At 51.8% G+C, this 6431-nt stretch overlaps 1 long non-coding RNA gene across 2 annotated transcripts; it reads right to left on the bottom strand.

Moving 5' to 3' along the window:
* Positions 1–415: 415 nt before the first annotated feature.
* On the bottom strand, positions 416–5515 carry LOC134762121 (uncharacterized). Of its 2 annotated transcripts, none has more exons than XR_010141784.1 (3): positions 5368–5515; positions 3575–3653; positions 416–2399 (listed from the first exon to the last, which is right to left on the bottom strand). It is a non-coding gene; the product is annotated as an uncharacterized LOC134762121 (long non-coding RNA). The 2 variants fall into 2 exon arrangements; XR_010141783.1 differs by having other exon boundaries at positions 416–1383; positions 1748–3653.
* Positions 5516–6431: the final 916 nt, after the last annotated feature.

Raw genomic sequence — 6431 nt, forward strand, 5'->3', positions numbered from 1 at the left:
TTGCAGGGCTGCAGAAAGGGGGTGAGGAGGAAAGTGGGGTCTGGCTAGGGGAAGGCCCACCCCACTGCGTCTGTTTTGTGTCTTCCTAGGGTGGGTGCGTTGCATCCAGGGCTGTGTGGAGGGAGAGTTTACATTCCCAAGTACCTTAGACAAGGGTGACTGATAAGAACGTCTCTGGTCTGGGAGCTTCTGCAGTGACTTTATCTCTCTAGATAGGGCCAGGCTGGCCTGGGCTGAGGAGAGAAGGCGAGGGGACCTTGTGGTATCTGGGAAGCCTCAGAGCTCATGCTTAGCTGCGGCTGTGCCCACCTGGCTCTGAGGTCCCTGGCCCAGCTCCTGCTGCCGTGCCCTCCACACCCCCACCTTATTCATCCTTGACCAGCTCCTGCCCGGGCCTGCCCAGCCACACTCTGCAGCCTCCCACGTCTTGGTCAGTCTGTGAGCCACCTGAGGACAGGTCCTCCTCAGGAACCTGCACAGAGTTGGGCATCTTGCTTTTAGCATCCAGCCTGAACTTATTTCCTCCCAGCCTCCCTGAAAACCTGCTCCTCCTCTCTCCCTCCCAGTCAGAGACTGGGGCGACATCTTTGACCCTTTCCTTTTTCCCAAGCCTCATGTCCCTGCGTCCACTTAATGAGCACTCATTATGTTCCAGGCACTTTATTAAATCCCTCCAAGACTCCTCAGGGGCACTATTACAATTCCCATTTTACACAGAGGGATTTGTCATATAGGGTTGGTGACTTGCCCTAGGGCACCCATCTGAAAGCAACAGAGCTGGACTTTGAGCTTAGTTTGGAAGGCACAGTTGTGGGTGGAAGGACTGACTCCAGGTTCTGTCTGTGGGGTGGGGATGAAGCATGGGTTGGGGAACTTGCCTGTACCTGGGGAGAGCTGCAGAGGAAGAGGGGGGCTATTCCTGTTACCTGGTGCTGTGTACCAAGCCACCCTGAAAATTAGTGGCTTGAGACAATGGCATTTAGTTTGTTCTCAAGTCTGCATTTGGGCAGGGCTCAGAGAGGATGCTTCATCTCTGCTCCTCTGGACATTACCTGGGAGGTATTGAAGTCTGGAAACTGAAATCGTTTGAAGAGTTGGTTTATTCATATATCTGGCAGCTGAAGCTTGGGCTGTTGGCCAGAACAACTACAGTGGCCTCTGCATGCAGCTTGGGCTTCCTCAAAATATGGTGTCTGAGTCCCAAGGGCAAGCATGCGGAGGGAAAGACAGAGACAGAAAGATAGACAGACAGACAGGTGGCAGCTGTACCACCTTTTAGGTTCAGCTTAGGAAGTTTTCATGTCACTTCTGTCACATTCTTTTCATGGAGGCCATCTCAAAGCCATGCCCAGTTTCAAGGGGAAGAGCAATGGACTCCATCTCCTGATGGGGAATGACAAGTTCCCAGGGTATAGAATTAGGAACACTCCTGAGATCATTTTTGGGAAATTTCAATCTGCCGTAGGGACCTCCTCTCCTGGCCTCTCCTGGGTGGTTCCACTTTCCTGACCTGGCAGGACACTTCTGGGAGCTCGACCAATGCTGCTTCTCTCACCCCAGCTTTGGAAGCATAGACGTCAATGGGGGGAGGAGCAGAGCCAGTGAGTGGCTGTGTACTGAGCACTGGCTGCGTGCCAGGCCTCCCCCGAGTGCTTGTGCGCCTTCTTTCATTGGATCCCCACCATAGTGCAGTGTGGCTCCTATTTTGTCAGTGAGGAAACAGGCTGAGAGAGGTGAGGTGACTTACCAAGACCACCAGGGCTCATCAGGGAGGCTGGGACTTGAAGCCAGGTCTGCATAGCTCTGAAGGCCTTTCTCTTGCCACTGCACTGCTGTCCACAGGCTCAAGAAAGGGAAGACCCCACAGGGAGAGGAATTAAGGATAGTGACCTTAGGATCAGAACAAATTGGGTCCTCACTGAAGCTCCTTAACTTTGAGCAGGTCACTTCATTGCTCTGAGCTTCAGTCTCCTCATGAGTCCAGTGGAGCCATGACCTCCACATCACAGATGTAAGAAAACATAATGAAATAAAATAATATTTGCTACAAGCTTGGCACAGCCTCTGGCTCATCATGCATGGGACCCAGGCCACCCAGCCCCTTCCTAGACAGGACCTGCTCGCCTGTGGGGAGTGAGCAGGTCGGTGGCTGCCTGAGGACTGGGACTGCTGCCACTCACCAAGGGGGAGCCCCTGGGTTCCTGTTGGCTATTTTTAGGACTGTGTGGGCAACCACAGAACCACATGTGGGGTTTACCACCGCTTGGCCAAGTCCGGAAGAACAAGAGAATACTCCTGACGACAGAGGACAGGCATCTGAGGCGGGATGGCCTCACTTCCTTCCCAGCATCTCCAGGTTGACAAAGGCAGAAAGCCTCTCCAAGCCTCAGTTTCCTCATCTATAAAATGGGGATAATAGTAAAAACAATAGCCCACATTTTTGCAGTCCTCACCATGTGCCAGATGCCAGTCAAGCCCTTCATGGGTGTCATCTCACGTGATCTGTGATTCCCGTGAGGGAGGCTGGAAGAGGCGGAAGTTGCTCAGCTAGAAGAGGGGGAAGGAATGGAACCAGGCCTGGCTTTTTTAACCACTCTGCTCCCAGCCTCTCCAAGAAGGTCACAAGGATTAGCTAAGAGTACAGATGTGGATGTGTTTTTTAAACTGTAAGAGAATGTCAACCAAACAGGCCCAGGGACAGGGACAACCTAGGCTAGGAGCTTAGGACTATGCTCGGTGGAGACCCCTCCAAAAAAAAAAAAGCTTTGAAAGCTACTACTGAGAGGTGGACTAAAGACTAGAGGTGGCAGCAAGATTTCCTTGGTCCACAGCAGTTCTCAGAGGAGCCCCAGACTCAGGCCCACCCACTTCCTCATTCACATGGGTCCCTGACAAGCTCACCTTTTGGGTCCAGGAAACCATGTTCCTGGAAGAGCCACCAGCCATGGTTAGGACTCAGAAGTTCTGTAATTTCCCAAGAGGAAAAGACAGAAAAGGGCAACAGGGCATGTGTGTGCCCACACAGACATTTGCCTGCGACCGTGTGCACTCACACCACATGAATCACACATGCGCACAGGTAAATATACCTATCCATACACTCACAGACCTCCAGGCACACCTGTTCACACAGGCACACACATACACATACACATACACATCGCACCCAGCCATATTCCTGTATTAAGATGCACCTAGGGAGTATGTACAGACGTTACACAAACATCCACACGCATCCCATATGCTTAAATGGATCAGCATAAATACACAAACATGCATCTATGCACAAAGTGTAAACACGCGCAAACACACATATTTACATGTGTCCAGTCATCATATACTTCCATGGATAAACAGGTACATGTACTCAATTCACTTATTGTGTAAAGTTGTATACACGTTGCGACTCACAAACACATGCGTGCACATACACACACGGGTATACATATGTGCTTAATAATGGTTGGCACAGATCCATAAGCATCCGCATGTATATACCACCACCACGCATCATAGCCATCCGCATCTGCACGTGCAAACTCGTGTGCACACACCTGCACGCACACACTCTTACCTGCACGCCTGCAGGCTCGCCCATGCTGCACACGGTGTGTACACCTTGCCTTTTCTGGCTCCTTTGTTGCTGAGCGATCCTGCAAAGGTGCAGAAACACAAACACCTAGTTCCACTTCACCTGAAAACCCCCAAACGCTGGGTGCGTGGGAGGGTGAACCAGATGCCCTCCCTGTGGGGGGCACAGTGGAAAGTATGACCCGAGTTGACTTTTACAATAAGAGCAAAGGTGAGGGGTTTTTCCACCCAGTTACCTCACTATGTCGGGGCTGACCAGGGCCACCCCTGCTAATCCACCTCCTGTGGGCCCCTCCAGTTACCCAGGGCACTCAGGTTCAACACAGGCTCAACATCTTCTTAGTTTACTCAGCAGTTAACGAGCCAGAGCCTGGACCCGCCTGTGTGTCAGGCCCTGGGCTGAGGGTTGGGCTGGGTAGATGCGGTGGATCTGGCCCGGCCCATGCAGCTGGAAGGTGGGAGGAGGCCTGCTGGGTGGGGTCTGTGGGAGGCTCTAGGTCAAATTCCTAAAAATGGATCCACTTGATGACCAGCTTGCCAACTGATCAGGTTTTCAAATGACCAATTTGCCGAATATACCAAACTTACCAATTTACTATTCATTTTTTCCAAAGTATATAGCAATTGTATTGGATAGATTGACACTGGTTTTCATTTCATCTTCATAGTTCATTTTAAGGAATGTTTAGATGGCCAAAAGCTAAGTGTCAGGGAGTGGTTTCATTTAGTAAAGGCACTTAACATTTGGAACTGGAGAGGGACTTTCTGGGTACATCTACCAGGAATGGGGCATTCTGGGAGCTCTGTAGCAAGACAGGCCTTCAGGGACCACCTGACTTCCCAGTGCCATGTGGCCCGTGTCTGGGTTGTCCTCTGACTGGCTCTGTGTCCTGGGCCAGGCCCCTTCTCCTGTCTGGATCTCAGTCTCCTGGCTATAAAGAGCTCAGCTTTTGGGGCTTGCTGATGTTTGATGAGACCCTGGAGCTACCTGTGACCTCAGTCTCTGAGTGTGGCCAGGGTCCGGGCCATGGGAGCCAGAGAAGGTGCTGACTCTGCCGAGGGCAGCCCAGCCCTGCTTGGAAGTCAAGGCTGTTGTGTTGGTGCCTCTATCTGAACTGTGACATTTCTGGGTCCTGTCCCCAGCCCCAGGCAGAGGGGCCTTGCATGTTCTGTGCGGGGAGCGTGGGGCTGCAGAGGGTGGGGCCCAACTAACTTTCCTTTCCTGGTAACACGCTCGCTAAGCTCATTTCCTTTTTCTGAAGGGAAATGCCATTGACATCACACCGCTGGATTTTCAGTGACGCAAGATGAGAACTCGTGAGCGCTTCACAGGCAAGAAGGGTGCACGCGTGGGCTGGGCACAGATCTGACCCGGGGCAGATTCGGAGAACCTCTGATATGAGGCTTCTAGCCCTTGCTTTAGAGATGGGGACCCCTAGGTCAGAGAGGGGTAGAGACATGCCCTGGGTTCCACAGCCAGACAGCAGGGCTGGGGCCAGATCCCAGGCCCCTGCCTCCCAGCCCAGGGCTCTAGATGAAGGGGCCTGACTTGCCCTCTCAACCTATCTTAATAGCGGCACCAACATCCACCAAGTTGCCCAGGCCACAAACGGGTCTCACTGCACTCCTCCCTCCCAGCACCCTCCTCCTGGCAGCAGCACTCATAGCTGTCTCCTGCAGTCCATCACAGGCCACTCCCTGGCTCAGGCCTCCTTGTCTGTCTCCAGGACCCCAGTCCAGGAAATACCTGGCCACTGCTCAGGCCTCCCTACCTACATCCAGGCTTCTCCCTCCAGTCCATCCTCTGTTCAGCTGCCTGGGTGACTTGGCTAAAACACAGAGCCCACAGTGTCAGTCCCCAGGGCAACCCTTCCAGGGCTCCTTGGCTGGGCATCCCAGACTCTCCGTGGTGCTTGCCCCTCCTCCCAGCAGCTGCCCCTGACACGCCCCTTTGCTCCCTCGGTGCAGAAGCTGCCTGCCCTCTTCAGAGTGTGCATCCTCTCTGCATTTGCTGTTCCTGCGCTGTTTCCTCTTTGGGAACTCCTCCCTCTGCAGGCACGTTCCTGTTTTTGCTCACTCCTGAGGAAAGCTCACACAACCCGATCTCCCTTCCCCCACCCCAGCCTTGGAGGGAACATCTAGGTCTTCCTCCCCACCTCCTTGACAGCAGCAAAGACATTTTATTGTGGAAAATTTCAAACACACAACAAAAATAGTACAAAAACCACTGTGTATTCCTCACCCAGCTTCGACCCTCCCCTACTGCTCTTGTTTCATTTCTATCCCCCAACTCCTCCCCACTGGATTACTCAGAGCAAATAATTTTATCCACAAACACTGCAAGGAGTTGGGCGTGGTGGCTCATGCTTATAAATGCTAGCAACTTGGAAGGCTGAGGTGGGCAGATTACTTGAGGCCAGGAATTCAATACCAGCCTGAGCAACATAGCAAGGCCCTGTCTCAAAATAAATAAATAAATATTGCAGTCTGTATTTCTAAAAGATAAAGGCATGGCCAGAAACCATTATCCTGCCTACATTTTTAATAATAATTTTTTATTATCATTAAGTATCTAGTGGTGTTTAAATTTCCCCAATAAACCAGGCGTGGTGGCTCACACTTGTAAGCGTGATCACTCCAGATTACTCCAAATCACGCTTCTAAGTGTAATTACTCCCAGAATTTTGGGAGGCTGAAGCAGGAGGATCACTTGAGCCCTGGCGTTCAAGGCCAGCCTGGGCAACAGAGTAAGACCTCGTCTCCAAATAAAAAAATTCCCCATTGTCTAACAAAGATCTTTTATAGATCTTTTAAAGTTGATTTGTTCAAAATCAGGATCT

Source organism: Pongo abelii, chromosome 9 (assembly GCF_028885655.2).
Source record: "Pongo abelii isolate AG06213 chromosome 9, NHGRI_mPonAbe1-v2.0_pri, whole genome shotgun sequence".
Taxonomy (NCBI): Eukaryota; Metazoa; Chordata; class Mammalia; order Primates; family Hominidae; genus Pongo; species Pongo abelii.